The sequence below is a fragment of the Thamnophis sirtalis genome, unplaced genomic scaffold, assembly GCF_051295495.1.
Source record: "Thamnophis sirtalis isolate CommonGarterSnake01/CBP01778 unplaced genomic scaffold, rThaSir2_p1.2 scaffold_7, whole genome shotgun sequence".
Classification (NCBI taxonomy): Eukaryota; Metazoa; Chordata; class Lepidosauria; order Squamata; family Natricidae; genus Thamnophis; species Thamnophis sirtalis.
Window position 1 is genome coordinate 61530633 of NW_028261387.1, and position 21587 is coordinate 61552219.

A 21587-nucleotide genomic window follows, 5' to 3' on the forward strand; every position below is an offset into this window, starting at 1 on the left:
CTGGGATTCGAACCTGTGCTCTATTGCCTCCCAGGCAGGGAGTCAACCATTTGAGCTACAGAGAACGACTCCTTTTATCAGCCAGCCAGGGTGGGAGGTATATACTTAAAGTCACAACCCCTGGTATGCCCAAGTGTGGGAGGAAGGTCACACTTCCACTCTCTGTCATTAGGCTGGGAACTGACTAGACTCCCTGCCTGGGAGGCAATAGAGCACAGGTTCGAATCCCAGTAAGGATATGGCTAGCTGATGAGAGCTAAATAGCTTGAAATAGATCTATACTAGTCTTCCTTTATTTATTTATCAGCACAAATAAAAACATATATATAACAAAGGCAACAGTAAAAATATTGGGTTTCTGTCTGGATGGACTCTTGTGACGAGCCTAATGACAGAGAGTGGAAGTGTGACCTTCCTCCCACACTTGGGCATACCAGGGGTTGTGACTTTAAGTATATACCTCCCACCCTGGCTGGCTGATAAAAGGAGTCGTTCTCTGTAGCTCAAATGGTTGACTCCCTGCCTGGGAGGCAATAGAGCACAGGTTCGAATCCCAGTAAGGATATGGCTAGCTGATGAGAGCTAAATAGCTTGAAATAGATCTATACTAGTCTTCCTTTATTTATTTATCAGCACAAATAAAAACATATATATAACAAAGGCAACAGTAAAAATATTGGGTTTCTGTCTGGATGGACTCTTGTGACGAGCCTAATGACAGAGAGTGGAAGTGTGACCTTCCTCCCACACTTGGGCATACCAGGGGTTGTGACTTTAAGTATATACCTCCCACCCTGGCTGGCTGATAAAAGGAGTCGTTCTCTGTAGCTCAAATGGTTGACTCCCTGCCTGGGAGGCAATAGAGCACAGGTTCGAATCCCAGTAAGGATATGGCTAGCTGATGAGAGCTAAATAGCTTGAAATAGATCTATACTAGTCTTCCTTTATTTATTTATCAGCACAAATAAAAACATATATATAACAAAGGCAACAGTAAAAATATTGGTAAAAATATATATATATATATATATATATATATTTCCAGCATGTGATCTAAAAGACCTATGCACATCTGCTCCCCTCCTGCTGCAAGAAAGTGGCATTGTGTTTAAAGGGAGAAATCACACCTCCATCCTTATGATGGGTTGGCTGTTAAAGCAAGGTCATGGCACACACTTGAAAGTAAATCAGGAAGACTGTAATTCTGGGGGTCTGTCTGGCAAGAACAAGGAATGCTTATCAACAGGAAATATGCATGTGTAAAGTTTGTAGCAATTATGGGTAGTTAGACAACTTGCAGATCTCATCTTAAAGTTAGGGATGTCCTGCAGCAAATGAAATGTGTATTGGGTAACTCCTGGGGCATTCATTAGCCAAGACTTAGGAATAAGGACAGCTAGAGACCAATAAAATAAATTGTAGAATTATTACTAAAATGTTTATTAGATGATATTTCTTGTTATCTCACCTTGTCCCGCCTTCTCCTTTAGTGAAAATGTATAACGCTTTCTTAATCCTTTGCTCTTGGTTCTTGGCCTTTTGACCAGGAACCCTTTTCCTTGGAGTACTCCAATAAAACACAATAAGAAAACCTGCACCTTGTGTCTGGCATCCATCATTGGCTTTGGCACCAGGCTCAGACCCGAATTGCGGACAACACTTAACTTAGAATTCAGAGGGCATTCCCCCAACTGCAGAAAGCAGACCTTCCTCACAGGCTGCAGAAGATGGAGCTGCTTCACAAGCTCAGAGGGTGTTTTTCTTATGACTGCTGCCAAGGAGTCAATCAGCATAGCCTAAGTCATGACTTGACCTGCTAAAATGGCACTTTCTAAAAGCAAGTCAGAACAGCTATGATCTCAGTGATTAAGAAAACAAGGAGATCCTAGGAAAATACACCGCAGCAGAAGGGAACTCGCCAGATCAACCTAGTTACTATCTCTTCTAGGTTAGGTTATTACTGGCCAACCGAACACCTCCCTTTGTAAGGGATATTACAATCCAGTTAATGTGATTGCAACGGCTGTAGATTTTCTTTTTGTCAAATCATAATTGCTGATTTGGCAATTCTATGAATAAAATAATATTCTTTTTCATGCCAACATGTTAACAGACTTCCAGTGTGAATTAGCTCTATGGTCCTTTTTTGTCTTAAGACTTCTTTAAAGGAAAAAAAGAATGCCATACATATAAATATGGTTAATGTAGTTATTTTTATTCAGCTGTACTCCCTATAAATGTGGGGTATTTTATTGTTCAAATGTGCTCTTAATAAGAAATACTTTATTGGACAGCCAAGCAAGCAAAAAGTAACAAATTCTTCTTCAGAAATCTGGCATTTTTCAATGTTAATAAACAAATATGACCCATGACTTATAACAGGACAGTTGAATTTATAAATCAGTCATAATCCATAATTTCATAACATGGTGACTTTGACATCATTCAGTGGCCTGAGTAAGATAAAGAAGAAACTCCAGAAATCCAAATTTATGATTGCATGTTCTTCCATATTTCACAAGAGATGGGAATTTGAGATTTAGCAAGGTGTCATTTCCCTTTCTAGGCTTATTTATCTATAAATAACTATAATATCTATAATAAAGTCTATGTGAATGTATCCAGTGCACAGTTTTCATCCTTTCTCAGTACGTCTGACATACCTTTATGGGAGACTCTCTGCCCGAGAACATTTCTGTGTTTTCATTTTTGTATAAAATGCATGCCATTTAAAATAAGATTTAGTGTTTTCTTGAATATTCTTCAAGTAAATCTTTGAACAATATGCTTTGCATATTAGTAATGCTATTGAAAATAGGGAGCTAAAATTCAGACCAGGAAAAACAGAAGAAATTTCTCCATGTTACATTATTGAATATATACTTTTGAATCTAGCTAACATAAAAGGCTGTTCTCACATAAAAGATTTACAAGGTAGTTGAAGGAAAATCTGAGTGTATTTCAAGAAATCAAATTTGACACCAAGTGAAATACAAAAAAAAAAATCAAATCTGTTGAGAACATCAAATCCCCTGTTATCACATGCCAGAAGCTTGTAGTTTACAATCCTAATTGTTCTTATTTCCCATAGTTTATAGTAACATTGTACTGAAATTGGTGAACAATTTTGTCCAGTATGTTCTCAATCCATGTGAATGAAAGTAGACAAGCTGATAATACAAATATGGTGTGCAAAGTGTGCTAGAAACTCTGTCAGGGGCTATGTTGGTGATAATTCCCAAAGTCATTGTATAATGGGAGAATGAATAAATTCACGGCTATGGGAATATATCTCCAGAGCATGGCCTATTGTGCTCCATTTTATTAGCATTAGAGTCATGCCCTCCCAAAATAAATCCAGCATTGCCAAGCATCCCACTGGGCAGATATATGAGCTTCCTTCTGCTACTCACACCTTCTGTTGCATGAGCACACAAAGGAGAGGAAAGAAAGTTCAAGTAACACAGAATTCAACAAAGCTACTCCCCTAAAGAACTTGCCATGAGCAAACCCAGCCAGGTTTTAAGATCCACTTAAACTCTATTGCCAAACATCCAAAGCACACCGAAAACCACCGTCTCAGGGCAGAGGAAAGGAACTGATAGCTTTTCCTTTTAAAGTGCCATGCAAGTTGATAAGTTGGAACAGAGGGTTGTATGAATTAATTCATAGCAAGCACTTATGCTCGTCTGTCTGTTTCTCTCTTTCTGTAACATATACACAAACATACACACTTGCACACCTGCAGTCTTTTGCACAGTTCTCACACTCTTACTTCATCCTCCCCACTCCCCTTATTAGCTTCCTGCTACATTTTAAACACGAGAAACAAGAAAACTGATGATCAGAAATTTGTCTGGTAGGGATCTGGTTACTTGCTTTTCTCCCATTAATGGGAGCAGAAAATCAATGACCAGTTTTTCTTCAAGCAGAGTCAGCATGCTAATCAGATGGCCACCAGGAAGTATTCTTGCTCAGGAGGTCTGCAATTTTTGTAATCAAGAGAGAAGTACCACAGAGTATAGTAAACAACGTGCAATGCACATAAAATGGGCAGAACTTCAGTTGTACTGTCATCTTGACTGTTTTGAATGCACCCTGTGGACACTCCTGAATAAAGAGGTTCAAGTGAAAAAGAATTTAAAACAGACTGAAGACAGGTAGGCAGGCAGGAAAACAATCCTACCTTTATTTTGTTTAATCTTAGATAGGTCAGAGATGAATTTTGACAGGCTTTTAGATTCCTGTTATTTTATCTTGCTATTAATCCTCCTTTTTGTAATCCACAGAGTTCACTCCAGTTGTCCCTCTGAATGTTGATTTTCCAACCATCTTGATGCAGGAAACAATTGTAATGTAAGTATGGCTGAAAAACCAAAGATCCTTCTTCCCCAAATAGGAAAGTGCATGGAATTATGGCATTTCTAACCCTAATCAAATGTGTGAGCCAACCTGCCTACTTTGCACCCTTGCCCCTGCAAATTGTGTGTGTTATTCCTCACAACCCCTTAAGCATTTTTCCAACAACTCAAAAGTTGCACTTCACTATCTTACAGAATAGTTGACACTGTTCATTTTGATCTTACTTTGGTACTTAAATGTAATAAAGAAAATGATTAATTTTAAAATTGCAATAGAGGGGAAATCCTTTATTTTATCCACTGGATCATCTTTGTATTCTATGGTTATTCTAGAGTAGCACACAACTTGTGCTCCCACTAATCCCAGTGGCTTACCTCACAATTCTAACAGCTGTGTGTGCATGTGTGTGCGCGCTCATTGCTTGACTAAATCGTAATATTGTTTTCCACACACTCCCAAGCTGTTCTTGCAAGAAGCCATCATCTTACAATGATTTCTCCCTAGCTTTCACTGAGCAGATGAGTGCCAGTGGAAATCAAACAGCATATGTGAATGGGGAATATTCGTAGCAGATTTGTCCTACAGAATCCATTAGAGGCAAAGGCTGATGCACATTGCACATTGCAAGAGTACTTTAAATTGGGAAAGAGGCAATGTCTCCACTTCCTTCCACCCACCTTAGACAGAGCCACATTTTTTTATTTGCTAGGGCAGCTAGGTTTTTATTGATTTGCATCTGTGTCTGTGTTATTATGAATGTTTTCATAGTTACTATGAAAACTATGACACTATGCAGTTAGACTATGAATAAAGATTACTGAAGTTTCCTTTGGGTTCTTATTTCCAAAATTGTGCATGAAATGGTAAATTATCTCATAGGGAGGGTAAACTAGGGGCAAGATTAAGTCTTCACACCTCTCAAGCCACAGTGTTTTTCCCACACTTCAAATAATGTGATGAAAATTTCTTATATTAGCTTGATTTCTTAGATTTAATTAATAGTTATTTTCAATCAAATTTCTCCATTTTCAGATATGACAATAATTCACATGCTTGAAAGAAATAAAGATCAATCATCATTCCCCCAATATTTGAAATCTCCTATTTTCAAGCATGAGAAATTGACAATAATTCACATTCTTAAAAGGAATGCAGATGTCCCCCAATATTTAAATTTCATTGAATTATCCTTGAAACAAAAGATTCTTGGAAATCCATTTACTGTATGTGTGTGTATAATGTTTAGAAGCATTAATCTGTTGTTTGTACACTGGCTATCACATTCTTTGTCCCATTTAAAAATAAGGTCATGAAAATAAGGTCAGAGTTAAAAAGGTTCTCAGCACATTGCTTTCATTTTTATATCTTTTTCTGGGGCTTTTCTATTTTGCTTTGTTTTCTCCAGATAGTAGTTAATGAAACGTTAGATTGAAATTAATTCATAAAAAGGAGATTAATTGGGGATAATGGGAATTACACAAGTTAGGAAAATACTCTTCTGGAATATAGTACTTTAGTTTATATAATTTATGACATTATGAAAATGAAAAGAATCCTATATAGAATCAGCTCCATTTGGAAAATTAAACTCTGTCTTCTCCCTTTGTTCTCCTAAGATGAGGCATGATTATCAGACACCATGGTGTTTGTTTTCTTCCTTTTCAAATTGCTGATTCATGGTTGAATGGATTAAAGATTTGCAAAGTTGGCTTACAGATCCACTGGACTTAGGCCAGCTGCACTTTGGCATGCAAAGCCATTTACAAGAAACAAAGTCTTCTGGAGCTGAAGTTTTGTGTGTTGATGCACAGGAAAGTCAAACTGTGCACAGTCAAAATAATCTTCCAAGATTTGATTACTGAATTAGTAATTGTTCCAAGTTTAGTTTAGCCAACACGTTAGGATGGTGAATATTATCAAAATCCCATTACAGGTATGAAATTATGAAGAAGAAAAAATAGCACCGCATCTGAGACCTGGTGGCTAAACATGGTGATAACTCAGTTATTAGGATTAATAACCCAATACTGTTTTGCAACTATGCCTAATGTCATGGCTAAGAAACTGCTACGTTAGAATCCAGATTCCAACGTCAACTTGTCCTTGAATACACTATGACTCTTTGACAAAATCTTAGATAGAACAAGTTGATGGGCCACAGAAGGACCACAATCTGCAAGTGACTCTTATAGTGCCCATGTATACTTGATGCTTTGGTGTCTTGACTATATACCATTAATTTGGCGACAAAGGGATATTTCTAACCTGCACTTGTTTATCCTTTTTAAACATTCATTGCATTTATCATTACATTTGTAAAATTAGTTTTGTTTATGATATTTAAAAAAATCTAAACTCTTCAGTCAGTACTGCTAAATTAGCCCTTTTCCCTTTGCCATCATAAAATGCTTCTGGTGCCATCTATGTTTTGTACCACATCTTCTTCCCTTTTGCTTGTCTCCAAAAAAACAACAAGGCTTTTATCATTTTCAGCAGGATTTACAGAAAGGTTTGTTTGCTTGCTTGCTTTTCAGTCCATTTAAAGCCCAGAGTCTTTTGACAGCTTATATAAAATATAAAACCAAATAAAACATCACAGTGTAACAATTATACAAACAGTAAAACTCCACCTCTACACACCATTGAAACAGAAAATTACGAATAAAAAAGGAAATGAAGATAGCTTAATAAAATCAAGAAAAGACTCCTTTGAGAAACTGCTTCCAAAATAGCAACAAGGAAGGGACTGGCTTCCCCACTTAACCCAATAGGACATCCCCAAAATGTGGGAATCAGTAACAGTTTGATCTAATTGGTGAGGCTGGTATTGGTTGGAGTAGATGGTTCTGCAGATATACAAGATCAAGCCATTAAAGTAATTAAAGTTAAAACCAACAGATTAAATTTTACCCAGAGACCAAAGTGCATACAATAGGAGATGCAGAACTGGTATTATGGGCTCCCAATGATGGGAGCCACTATATTTTGAATCAGTTGTAGTTTCCAAGGACTTTTTAAGGTCATCCTCAACTACGGTGTATTATGATAATTAGCCAGGTGGTGATAATTACATGAAACACTCCTGCCCCTGGTAGGATTGCAACTGGTACCCCAGCTAAAGCCAGGAATAGGTTTCTCTAGCCACAATTTCCACTTGTTTCAGTAGGAGCCATGAGTCAAGAAGGCCTCAAGCCAGGAATCTCTCCTACCGAGTCCTCAAGGAATGACTGATAGTGACTGAAAATCCCAATGTATTCCCAGCAACTCAGACTTGCTGGGGTCCAATCTATTCTCTCCCATCCAGACCCTTTCAGCCGCCATCCAATGAAGAAGGGGCAGAATCATTGCAGAACAATGCCACCTATTCCCGACCTCTGAAGACTGGTCCAATATCAGTTGATGTATCAAAAGTCACTTCTCAGTGATAAGAAGGGATCATTACTTCTATCCAGGACTTCATAAGATAATCTAAGAGGGCAACCAGTATTGTCTCCATCCAAAATCTGGGCCCTGAACTCTGATTGAACAGGATCCAGATAATTTGCTTTCTCTAAGATTTTGCAAAGTTGATCCATCACTATCAGCTCAACAGCTTCCCAAAATGCAGTATTATTAATATCCGTGTCTCAATAATTAGAGCTATCAATTTTTTATTAAAAAAAAATAGGCCACTAGATGTCAACAAATGTTAGAACTTCTTATATCTTCTTGCTAACATTCAATGGTTATTAGGATTTTTTGCAGTCCAGATCGAATAGGCCTACCAATCTTACATGTTAAGAAAGAGACCTATCAGACAACTTTTCTTCTGCATGATTATTTACAATTATATACAATTATAAGCTGGCAATTATTTACAGTTGAACTCTAATTAAAAATCAAAATAAAATTTCACTCTCAATAATGCTAATACTACTGAATCCCAAATTAACCAAACACAATTTAACCAAACATTTTGTCTGAATTCAGCCCACAATATACATGGAAATGTATTGTATCAACCCAGTAAATTTGGCTATTTGAGTAAACTATAATTAGGTGAACAATGAGAAATGTTTGACCATATGACCTTATAATATAGAACAACAGACTGAACTTTCCTTCCTTACCTTCTTTTGGAAGATGCAGAAGCAACTACTTCACAGTATGCTGTTCTTTCATACATGGATGAAACTCAATGAAAGCTCGTCATCTCCATCATCTATAGATTGTACAATATAAACTGAAATAATGGCCATTTTTATAATGTCAAACTAACTAATGGTGTCAAATTGAACTAAATTGGAAATTAGACAATGAGGTTGGTAGATTACTGGAACAATTGATTAATGATTAATGATGACAGAGATTATTCAACTTCCACCTTAAATTACAGTGCTGAAATTAAAAAGAACCTGTAGGATATAGAAATGGATTTTTGTGAGGATGAACGGTGAGCTACATTCTGTGCTATACTCAACGTATATTCCTGAGATCAGAAATCTTTAATTCTAAGTGGCTGTCTTCTTCATCGGGCTCCGTCTGGAGAATCTAAGGTTTCTAATAAAAAAGGAAAAGCAGAATCTTTTCCTTGAAAGCTTGAAGTCTACCTTTCCTTTGGTTAAGTGAGTGGTCTCCACTATATACTAGGATGTTTGTTTGTTTCATATGAGAAACATAACACAGATTGCAAGCAGAATCTCAAAACTCTTTAATCACTAGAATGATCCTCCTAGTTCTGGAACTGAATTGGTCACTTGACAGATATAAATCTGTAGAGTTGAGCATTTTTTTAGAGAAGCTTATATTGATTCTCTATTGCTGCTATTTGTAGCATAGATATACAGGCTTATTCAAGTACATACAGTACACTGCAGCATTATGACCTCCAAGGAAAGGAAGACTTTTTCACATTCCTCCAGGATTAATTCACATTATTCTGTCTATTGGTATATAATCACCATGCACTTTAGAGTATTTAGTAACCATTTAACCAAAAGTTGTTTGTTAAAGCAGAGACTAGTAACATATTTCCCTGTATATACTCTGCTGGGCAGCCTAGTTTTCTTCCATGTTATTGACAACTGAATAACAATACTAGCCATTTTTCAAAGGGTGAGCTTTCAAGATGAGCCACTCATACTAGAAAATAATGTTTGCTTGCTATCCATGGAATAATAAAAAAATTCAATGTTAACTTTTATTAATTCAACTTGCATCCCCTGAGAAGTAAATCCAGGCTGCAGAAAAGCCTAGGGCACTTTCCTGCCCTTGAGCATGAGGTACTGTTATCCTCGCAATGTAGCAATTTTATATGTTGAAAATGATAGTGGTGTATCATTATTGTTATTTTAGTTGGTTGCACAGTCAGCCCAGATGTTTAGATTGGCATTTTTATCCACCTAGTGTGTCCTTACCAAGGAGATGGGATAGCCTTTTGTTTTTAAAAAAGAGGCTAAAATAAAGCCTCCTATGAATCCAGTGGTGCATTGATGTTTATTAGCAGCTATTTCATTAAGACTGCATACATTTTTCAAACTAATTGTAATCATGGAGAGCCATGCTTATCATTTCACATTGATCTTTCTCCTGGTTGTTTTTCCAATTTTGGACCTATCTACAGAATTACACAGAGAAATTCTCATAATTTGTCGTTATCTCTGCAACCCTGAGTTGAAACTGTCCAGGAAAAGACTGAAAGCTATTATGAAGATGCTTATACCAAATACGTTCTAGATAGAAAAGTTGTTTTAGGATTTTTTCCAGATTTTTTTAAAAAATTCTTTTATCACCGGTTCTCTCCTACCTTTTTATGACACTTTCTTCTTATAAGCCACCTATTTGGACATATTTGAATACAAATACTTCTGGCTTTTGGTGCAGTGGATTGTTCTATGCCTAACACAGCCTGTTCTTCCTTTTAGATAACAAGCATACCCTGCTGAGCAGTGATCAAAGGGCTGACTCAGCATACCTTCTCGGCAATGACAGTTAGTTTATTTCTCCAGGACTGTGGGCAGGCTTAATTAGGAAATGCAAAATTACATTATTCCAATAAACATTTCAATGTTGATGTAATTAAATATATATATTTTCCAATTCATTTCAAGCTGAGTTTTCATTGTTCCTTAAATCTCACATGCATTGAAATGAAAATTTAGATTTCGAGTTTCTGCAACATGCAGCTCTTACATCAGGAAAGTTATCAGAGTACTCTTGCCAGAGAAACTAGCTAGGCATTTAATGCACTATCTGAGTATACTGGAGAGATAAAGATCAGGTGAACAGAGATTTACTGCCTGCCTAAAAGCATCATCTGCAATGTTTTCTTGACCCTGAAACAGGTTATATGCAGAACAGTGACTTTGTAGAGATCTGCATATTTATAAAAGGTTCCCATTTGTTATTTACTCTTTACTTTCTTAACCCGGTAACAAAATTATAACTGACAATTGGGTGGGGTAATGTGTAAGGTTATGATAAATTCTGCCACATCATCAGTGTACACCAAAGTAGTACTTGAGATTTTCCCTCTAGAAAAATCCATAATAGTGTGTTTTTCTTTTTTAAAAAAATCCTAGCATGAAGTAACTCACTGGTCAGTATTTTACAGGCTCTTCTGAATACAAGAGAACTGTCCCTTCCACTGTTCTTCCAACACCTACTCATGCAAGCACATATACGAATACAGAGAGAAACAAGCAGTTCGTTCAGCACTCTTAGTATATTAGACTTGGGTGACCATTTAATCAGCACCACGGACAGCACCACGGAATTCTCAACTCCGTTGCCGGGATCTTAATGTGAAATCTCCATTCAAGTCAGTGTGACCCAGGAATCTATTCCGGCTTCCCCAGCAACTGCAGAGAATTAAATGCAAATCAAAGCAGTTCATTTTGTCAGCTTATTTTTTCCTCTCCATCTCTCCCTTTTGTCCCGAAGCCCTCCCTGCTCCTTTGGCATTACAACAGAAGTCAAAGGAAAAGAGCAAGCTGATTTTTGACTCCTTCCAAAGTATCTGTGGAAAACACCGGTAAGAACAAGGAAGAAAGTGAAACTTACTGCTTGTTGGTGTGGAAAGCCAGCACATGCACTCGTATGTGTGCACTGTCCGATAGGGCTGAAGACTTCAAGCCGACAGGGCAGTCTCTCAAAAATGCTGCAGTTGCTTTTTCCACCCGCCCCTCCAGGGCTCCCATACCTCACTGTATTCTGCAGAGCTCTAATCTCATTGGCTGAGAGGTTTCTCAATAGAATAAAGCTTCTGCATTAATTGGGAAGGGGCTCCCTCGTCCTTCCCCCTCCCCATCCTCTTCTGTGGTGCAGTCCATTATCCAACCCGGGAGGTTGCCTTTAGCCCATCCCCTCTAACCAACTCTTTTCCAAGGGCCTGCAACCAGGCTTGCTGAGGTTTGCAGTCTGAATCAGGCACAGAGGCAAAGAAGCAGAGGAAGTCTGCCCAACCGATCGATAGAAAAGCCTGCTAAGTCAGCTGCAAAAGCAGGCAGAGGGGAGGGTACACTTGCAAAACACCGTGTGTGTGTTTGTGTCTGTGTTTCTGCATGTAAGACAATGAGGCTCTGGCATTGATGAAAACGTCAATTCTCCAAGGAGGAGACTAATGATATTAATAAAAATGTCAGTGATCATATGCCGCCAATATCATAGGGAGCTTGCAGTGCTACTCAAATGGCTCAGAGAAATGAAGCAAATAGTCTTTTGATTATAGTGCCCCCTATAAATAAAATAAAAGAAACTTAACAAGATATTATCCAAGCTCCATTCAAGGTCAAAGCTGCAGACTAGGTGTTGTTCCTCCCATTCACCCACTCCAGCATTGAAATATCCTTTTTGACCATAGCAGGACCTCCCTCATTTCTTGGCACAATGATTCAGAGTCACATTTTGGTAAATCTTTGGCTCAGAAAAAACGATGAACTCCTGACATTCCTTTCTGAGCAAATACAAGCTTTGCATTGTGCTAAGATAAGAATACGGGACTGCCCCAATTAAATAGATTATAGCCTTTTTTTCATTCTAAAAGCTAGCTTTAAGTAAAATACAAAGGATTTGGTGGTGGGGGGGGGAATAGGAAAATGAAAGACAAATTGTCATTTCACTAGAAGTCAGGGATCTAACTTTTTGGAACTGCTGTGCAAGGTTACAAATGACAATTTCACATTAACTGCTATGAACTAGCTACTTGCTTACTTATTTTAGTGAAATGGCCATGACCTTCAACCTAAAAACATTTACTAATTCCCTCATTTCAGCATTCCAGAGCCAGGCAATGCATTAGGGTGAATCATGTACAGTAAGATATTTGTTAATGAATAGCAGGTATTGCTCAGGCTAAGATGGGAATTAAAACCAAGATGCAAAACATTCCATAATGAAATCCAGAATTTGTTGATGATTCAGATCTAGCATCATTGCCACTCCATTTTCCCTTAATATATGCAAGTTATCAATCCGGTACACTATGTAAATGTCACTAACTGGCTAGGGAATTGTGCATACACATCCCAGCCCAGCGTCAAAATCAGAGATATTGATCACTGCCATCTGAGAAACAGAAATAGATTTTCTGCATTTGTAGAATGGATTTGATTGTTCATCTCTGTAATAGACCCTTTTTTATTATTGTAAGGTTACAAGCATTATTTTTATCTGTGTTCGTTCTTACCATGCCAAGACACGTTACACAACACATCATTGAAAATACTGATATAGCCCAGTTCCACTGCGGAATACCATTATGACTGTCTGGGAAGTTTTGTACTACAGTTCTTTGGGGGATCTTTTGGGATCATCTAGATTAATATCTTTTTATAGCATCTAACTCATTGAAATATTGATATAAATATAAAAGGCAGACTAGTTAGAGTAATAGTCCCCCTGTAATGATGTATGGCTCTGAGAGTTGGAGGCTAAGAACAGCTGATCGAAGAAAAATGGATGCTTTTGAACTGGCATACTGTAAATTATAGTGTATACCTTGGCCAGCCAGAGCAATCAACAGAGAAGTGCTGAATCATGTAAAAGCAGTCACATCATTAGGTGCCAAAATCACAAGACTATGTCTGATTTGTCATGTCATGCATGCAAATTCTTTGGAGAAGTCAGTGTGGCTAGGAATGGAGTGGAGGAAGAAGAAGGGACAAGCAAAGAACTCACTGGATTGATAGATACAAAAACACCCAAAAATTGAAGGAAGCTGTGCTTGAAAGGGGCGCATGGAGAGACCTTGCCCATAAAGTCACCATGAACTGGACATGATTGAACAGTTAAAGCTACTACCCAAAGAGCTGCTGATTCTGTTCTACAGAGGAATTTTTGAGTCTGTCATCTGCACCTCTATAACTGTCCGGTTTGGTTCTGCAACCCATAAAACAGACTTAATTAGAACTGCAGAAAAAACAATTACTACCAACCTGCCTTCCATTGAGGGAGGACAGAGTCAAAAAGAGGGCTGTGAAAATATTCACAATCCCTCGCATACTGGTCATAAACAATTTAAACTCCTACCCTCAAAACGATGCTGTAGAGCACTGCACACCAGAACAACTAGATACAAGAACACTTTTTTCCTGAATGCCACCACTCTGCTAAACATATAATTCCCTCAACACTGTCAAACTATTCACTAAGGCTGCATTACTATTAATCTTCTCATTGTTCCTATCACCCATCTCCTCCCACTTATCTGTATGACTGTAACTTTGTTGCTTGTATCCTTACGATTTATATTGATTGTTTCCTAATATCATTTGATTGCTTATTTGTACTCCATGTCTATCATTAACCTTATGATTCTTGACAAATGTATCTTTTCTTTTATGTACACTGAGAGCATATGCACCAAGACAAATTCCTTGTGTGTCCAATCACACTTGGCCAATAAAGAATTCTATTCTATCTATTTTATTCTACTAGTCATATAAACAGCTTTATATATTGATTTTTATAGTTATTAAAGATCAAAAATGTTTTCATTGACAATTAGCTAATTGTTCTTCTGAAAATTATATTGGGCTATTTTGGATACCAGACTTAGAAGATAGTTATTCACAGGGATAGAGGAAAGAGTCTAAAAATGTCAAGATAATCGCTGTACCTGTAAAACTGAAGCTCTGCCCCTTTTATATCTGCATCATAAAATGTACTCTGAAAAGAGATGGGGTTCAATTGTGCATCACAACCACCATCTTTTGACTTTTTTTGACACATGCTCCTTCTCCCCTGATGATAGCGATGACTCCCAAAGATTTTGTGTTATATATGGATTCAGAGGCCCTTTGACCTGACTTCTCATATGTTGATAGAAACCTGGAAAAAGAATAAATCAATTGCTAAATCCTATTGAATTATGTGGTTCATATAATTATTCACAAAGTACATTGCAGGATAGAAGAGTACGTTTGAGCTTTGTCCATCCTCTCCCACTATGTATTTAGACTTTAATGAGAACTGAGGACTATGTGCATAATTCATGAACATTATATATTTTTAGAACACATTATTTTCCCAAGTAGTTCAGATTGTTACCAGTTTTATCCTCTCAACATACCTTTAGCCACACATGGAAACAAGGAAATGTCTGGCTCAAGATTAACCCATAGACTCATTGCTAAACAGAAGTTTAAATCTAGATATCTAAATCTCAATCAGCCAACATGGCCAGTCATTACAGACCAGAAAGAATATAGTCCAAAATTCCAGAACCAGGTTAATGATGGCTGAGCTAAGCACTGTTCCATGGTGCCTTATTTGAATAATTCATTTTTGTATGATTAACCATCTCTGGATTGATACCTTGTTCTTATTGACTAAGAGTTGTGGAATACTGTATACATAGAGGGCATCAGGATAGAGAAGATAGAGTTCAGCTTTGCATGAACAGTATTGTGTTTTTTTCCAGGGTTCATATGACACACATGCACATGTATTAAACATTATTCCACCTGTTTTTAGCTTTCATCTATGACGACATAGATGAAATCCATATGGATCCAAATGGATCTGGGCATCAAATCCAATCTCTACTAAATACACAGAATTGTGATTTGGCCCTGAATGAACACACTCTGATGTAGCTTACATGATTGTAAATTAGAAATGTGGTTGCTATTATTAATTCAGTATGCAGCTAAATTGCCACTACTATGTGTTACATGCAACATAACCCAGGGATTTTTCCTTGAGAGGAGATTTTTTAGAGTAGAGATAAGCATTTGGGGGGGATGGGAACACTTTTTAGAATTTCAGGAAAAGGTTGTGGTCAGGCTCAAAGCATAATTGTCAAGGGAGACTTGCTTCACATGGACATATGAAAACACATTTGGAAAACCAGATCAAAGGAGACTGAAGTCTTTAACATGGACATGTAAAGCCTAAAGCACATTGGAAAAGGGAGGGTAAACTCATATTTTGTTGCTGTTGATGATGACAAAACCCATTCCAGAAAGATGACCCACTGTTCAAAGATAAAATCAAGATTCTATGGCCGTGATGGCGAACCTATGGCACACGTGCGACAGGTGGCACATGGAGCCATTTCTGAGGGGATGCGAGGCGTTGCCCTGTCAACTCCAGTGTGCATGCATGTGCTGGCCAGTTGATTTGCAGTTGTTTTCTCCCTCCAGAGGCTTCTCTGAAGCTTCTGGAGGGTGAAAAACTATGGGTGGTTTTTCGCTCTCTGGAGACTTCAGGGAAGCCCCCTGAAGCCTCTGGAGGGTGAAAAACAGCCTAATGGGCAAACCAAAAGTCCATTCCTGAACTTCCGGTTTGCACATTGGGTGATTTTTGCTCAAGAGGGAGAGAAATGGCCCAATGGGCAACCCGGAAGTCAGAAAATGGGTCATTTCCTTCCTCACAAGGACCTCCGGGGGGATGGGGAATGGCTTTTTCACCCTCCCCAGGCTCCTAGAAAGGATCATGCTAGCCATCATTGTTCTATGATGTTTGTGTGTGTGTGTGTGTTTGTTTATGTGTATGTGTAAGTAATGAAAGATAAATTGCAACATTGCAGTTCAAACTCTGTATCTTCCATGCTAGCCTGTAACAGAGTAACATCTCAGTAGCTTTTCATACCATCCATCATGGTATCCTGGACTGGCTCTGAAAGTTGGGTGTTGGCAGCATGATGCTTTTTTTGTTCTTCTCCTTCCTCTTGGATCAGTTTCAATTGGTGGTGACGGGAAAGAGAGGTCCAGTTCATAACTCATACTTTGTGGGGTGCTGCAAGGCTCAGTTCTTTCTCCCGTTCTATTTAGTCTCTACATGATGCCACTGGATGAGATCATCCAATCGTTGAAGATGAGGTATTATAAATATATTGAAAGTATAATTTTAAAACCACTGAAGAAGAGATTCTTGAGAACGTAGGACCATAAAGACATTGTATAGCAATAACACTTAAACTTATATACTGCTTTACAGTGCTAAGTGGTTTACAGAGTCAACATATTGCCCCCAATAATCTGGGTCCTCATTTTACCCAGCTTGGAAGGATGGAAGGCAGAGTGAACCATGAGCTGGTGAGACTCAAACTGCCAAACCTTTGGCAGCCGGTAGTCAGCAGTCAGCAGAAGTAGCCTGCAGTACTGCATTGTAACCACTGTGCCACCATGAAACATTTAAAGATTAAAAAGGGATGTTAAATGTAGAGCTAAATTCTACTTGAAACAAAAATCTATACCTGATGAGGAAGTTTATGTAACTTGATGTAATGTTTTAGGATGTTTCAGGTAGAATTTAGCTCTGCAATTTAACATCCCTTTCTAATCTTTAAATGTTTTAAGCTCCTTGTTTTGAACCCTGCTTTCAAGATTAAGCATTATTGCTGAACTCTGCTGAAATGTTTAATATTTGATTGCCAAATGAATGTAAGTAGAAGAAGCTTCTTCCCCTTCTATATCCATGCTTCAACTCTTTAGATCTTGTATCTATTTCCTCTTTTCCATACATGGTACATGCCTAGTTGGCATGTCATAAAATGTTCACAGATTTTGGAAGAACCTCTAGCTAAGTTTCTGTGTAGTTCGGAGAACCCCAAATCTCACTCTTAGCTGGCCCTGTCTACCCCTCCCCTCCCAGGAGTCCCCATGCAGCCTGTTTTGGATGCGGGTAAGTGCAGGGCATGTGCGAATGCTTGGATAGGGCAAAAAACGAGCCTACCAGAAGTTCGGGAAGGCCAGAAATGGGTCTGGAACCTGGGGAGGCTATTTTCACCTTCACGGAGGCACAAGAAAAACCTCTGGAGCCCAGGGAGGGCAAAATGCCCCCCACTGTGGTGCAAGAGGCCAACTAGGCCACCCTCACCATGGCCACACCCATGCAGCAACTGGGCAGAGAACCCCTTGCTAAAAATTTTGAAGCCCATCCCTGGAACTATTTAGTTGAAGGGAGGGGTGAATTAGTATATGAAGTGTGAGGCAGGGAATATAAACTTGCTACTAGTGCTTTTTACACTGTAAACTAATTCAGCTGGTCAAAACCTTAAATCAAAGAGGTTCAAAAGTCATCAATTATAAAAGCATCATATAGAATGCGTGCCACAGGTGGCACATGGAGCCATTTGTTAGAGCACGTAAGGCGTTGCCGTGTCAGTTCCAGCGTGCATGCACGCGCTGGCCAGTTGACTTCGACTTTCATTTTTGGCTGTTTTTCGCCCTCCAGAGGCTTCAGGGAAGCCTCCTGAAGCCTTTGGAGAGCCTCTGGGGGGAGGGGGAATATTTCTGCCCTCTCCAGGCTCCAAGAAAGCATCTGGAGCCTGGGGAGAACAAAAAACAGGTGCATTGCACAGCAAAAGCAGGGGGAGGGCAGGGGGTCACGCATGCATGCATGGGGGGGGGTGTCACATGCATAGAATTATGGGTATGGACACACCCCTGCATGACCCCCGCGCTCCCCCCACTTTTCTCACACGATGGCAAAAAGGTTAGCCATCACTGTTATAGAGGAAATACATCTGAAATTTTAAATGCTAATTTATGCCTGTACAAAGAACATAGACTTTTTTTTTAAAAGCCCTGAATTATCTTGCAGAATAATAAATCTATTCAAACAGGCATTTTTCTCTTCTACCTGCCCCAAAAACTCATAAGAAATAAAAATCAGGAGGAAAGTATCTTCTTGTATAGGATTGTGAGACCAATCTGTGCTGAATATCAAATGTGAGATATTAGTTTTTCTAGCCGGAAGATGCAATGTTACTGGCTGTCATTATAATGACACTCTCTTTCTCTGAGTGAAAATAGTGATCTGTTTCCATCCTGAATGTACTTTTGTTAAGGTACCCGGGGGTCTTTGCAAATATAATAAAGTGCATATTTTATATTTTGTTGTTAGCTCTCATTTAAAATTTCCCATATATGAGTGTCTAAAGGATTCAATCATATTTGCTTGCTTGCCTTTAATGGTTGCATGGCAAGGTAAAATACTGAGAAAGCTTGAAGATTTATATTTAAAAAATTGTTTCAGCAATGTACCTTGGCTCCTGATGTTGGAGATACTTAAACTGCCATGCTCCAAATGTGTTATATTTCAAATCTGTAATCCTCAGATTGACGAAATGTTTGACCTTTCTGAAGGGAACCAAGCTCCATGTTCCATCTACTAAGGCAGCGATAGCAAACCTTTTTTGGCTCACGTGCCATAAGTGGGGGAGCGCAGGGGGTTCGTGCACGGGTATGCTGCACCCATAATGCAATGTGTGACATCACCCAGCACACATACGTGCATGACAGGTGCAACCCCCATTTTTCCATGCTTTTTTTTGCCCTCCCCAGGCTCCAGAGGCTTTATAGGAGCCTGGGGAGGGCAAAAACAGCCTCCCCGCCCCCACGAGCCCCTCCGGAGGCTTCAGAAGCTTCCCTGGAGCCTCTGAAGGGCAAAAAATTACCGGAGGCTCCGGAGGGCTTAAACCAGCCCTACGAGCAAACCGGAAGTCCATTCCCAAACTTCTAGTTTGCCCATAGGGTTATTTGCAGGCTGCAGAGAAGGGCCTCTGGGGGAACGGGGGAGGCTGTTTTTGCCATCCCCAGGCTCCTATAAAGCCTCTGGAGCCTTGGGAGGGCAAAAATGGCATTACAAAAGGCTGAACTCAGCTTGCCAACACGCACATGCACGCTGACCAACTGACAGGGCAATGCCTCACGTGCCCTGACAAATGGCTCCGTGTGCCACTTATGGCATGCATGCCATAGGTTTGTCATCCCGGTACTAAGGATTGTCATCTAGCTGGACACCGAAAGCAAGCCTTTCTTGCCCTTTGGAACATCATCCCTAGAGATCAGATTGGCCCAGCCCCTTTCATAAGGTGCTAGTCATTCCCGACTTTAGAGAGTGGTGCTCATCTCCATTTCAAAGCCAAAGAGCCAGCGCTGTCTGAAGACGTCACATAATCATGTGGCTGGCATGACTAAATGACGACGGTGCATGGAACCCTGTTACCTCCCACCATAGTGGCCCTACTTTTCTACATGCATTTTTTAAATGCTTTCGAACTGCTAGGTTGGAAGAACTGGAACAAGTAACAGGAGCTCACTCTGTTATGCAGCGCTAGGGATTCTAACTGCTGGACGGCCGACCTTGTGATCGACAAGCTCAGAGTCTTAGCCACTGAGCCACTGTGTTTAATAAATTAAATTAAAGGTATTTAATAAGGCCTTAAATACTTAGTGCTCCCCCTAGGCCTGGGAATCAGGAGGAAGGGTTGAGTCCATGTATTGGCTGTATTATTATCGATGGCTCTGTTGTTAACCTGCCTGTTGTTTTAAACTTCTTTATGTGTATTGTTATGTTTGTTGTTGTTTTATTTATCTTTTAAAAAACCTATTAGCCACTCAATTTGAGATTATTGAATTAGGTTAGAAAGCTTTAACCACCTCCAAAGACCACAAATGACAAAAGGAACTTCTTGCCTTGATAAAGAATACATTTCATTTCATAGCATAAAATGCATCTCAGCAGCGTTACATGACAATCCTATCTTGCAATATGGCATTGTTGAGTGAGTGGCCATAGAAATGAGGAGGAAAGTATCTTCTTAATATATGGGATATCCATATACAGAAATGGAAGGAGTAAATAAATAAAATTTCATCCTGAAACAAATCATGTTGGCTTCCAAAACTTGACCTAGGATTGCAGTCTTAAATAAATACTTGGTAGCACAGAAAATGAAGAATGACCAAACAAACCATGTAGATAAAAATACATTATAGAAGTTACATTTTGTTCTATTGGAATATGAGATATTAGTTATATAGCTAAGGGTTAAAGGTAAAATAGATAGGGATGAATTTTACCAAGACCTGTTGCATCAACAACTAGAAGTCCCAATTTTGTGAACTGTTTCTCTTGAGACCAAAGTAAACAAAGAATTGTTAGATTCATGCTCAGGCTTCTGCTGTGGCTGGCTAAACCTCAAGGCTGCTATGTTTTCAGGAGAACTCTTGAGACAGTGCCCCATTTGTTTTCAGATGGAGGCTTCTCCACATGAAAATAATTAGAGTTGCTAAGGAATCAGAAGGCTTGGTGCTGCTACCATTTTGCCACTAGCTTTGAGGGATCTTGGCTAGTCATTCCTAGTTATTTCACCAACTTAGATAAGTTTTAGGATCTATATGTCAGCTCTCAGAATTGAAGCAATTGCCATAAATTAGTTGGGTCTAATATCAAAAGAGGCAATGCCAAGGAATTAAAAGCAAAAAGGCCATCATCTAACATGTGGGAATTGTCAGTCTTAAATAATCTCTTGTGGTACAGAAAGCAAAGACGTATCACAGAAAGCCCAACCCTGATGAATTTAGAGAGGCTGTTAAAATATGGCTTTTCCAATAGATCTTGGGGATAAATGGGATATCAATCTTTTCCTGTTGTACTTTGGGGTTATATTAAAATTAGGTTTGTACTGTCCCTTGGTGAGTCTGAAATAAGTGGAGTGGCATAGGAGACTGTTCTGCCCCCCCTCTGTCCGGTAATGAACGCAGACACAGGCTTAGCTGTTTGCCACTCTTTATTCACAGCAATTATAATCCTGTTGGCTGAAAGCCCAGACACGACTCACTGGCAAGAAGTTGGCAGCAACCCAGACTCCAACAGACATGGGAACACAAGGCAGACCAGACAAGGAGTTCTCCAGATTACTACGAATGGTTGTGTCCTGTAATAGGACTCCTCCCAAAGTCTCTTCTTATATACTTATAACAACCACCTGGGCTTGATTATCTCTTATGAGT

General features: G+C 39.0%; 1 protein-coding gene across 2 annotated transcripts in view; it reads right to left on the reverse strand.

The window, feature by feature from the left end:
* The window catches only part of SYT2 (synaptotagmin 2), a 135926-nt gene extending 124312 nt beyond the window's left edge, over positions 1-11614 (reverse strand). The window contains exons 1-2 of one of the 2 annotated variants that reach the window (XM_014053941.2): positions 11404-11614; positions 8472-8563 (exon numbers count right to left, since the gene is read on the reverse strand). The gene's annotated coding sequence lies outside the window, so the exon portion shown is untranslated. The remainder of the gene's footprint in view (positions 1-8471; positions 8564-11403) is intronic. The other variant, XM_014053943.2, reaches the window with a different exon arrangement.
* Between the last annotated feature and the right edge of the window lie 9973 nt (positions 11615-21587).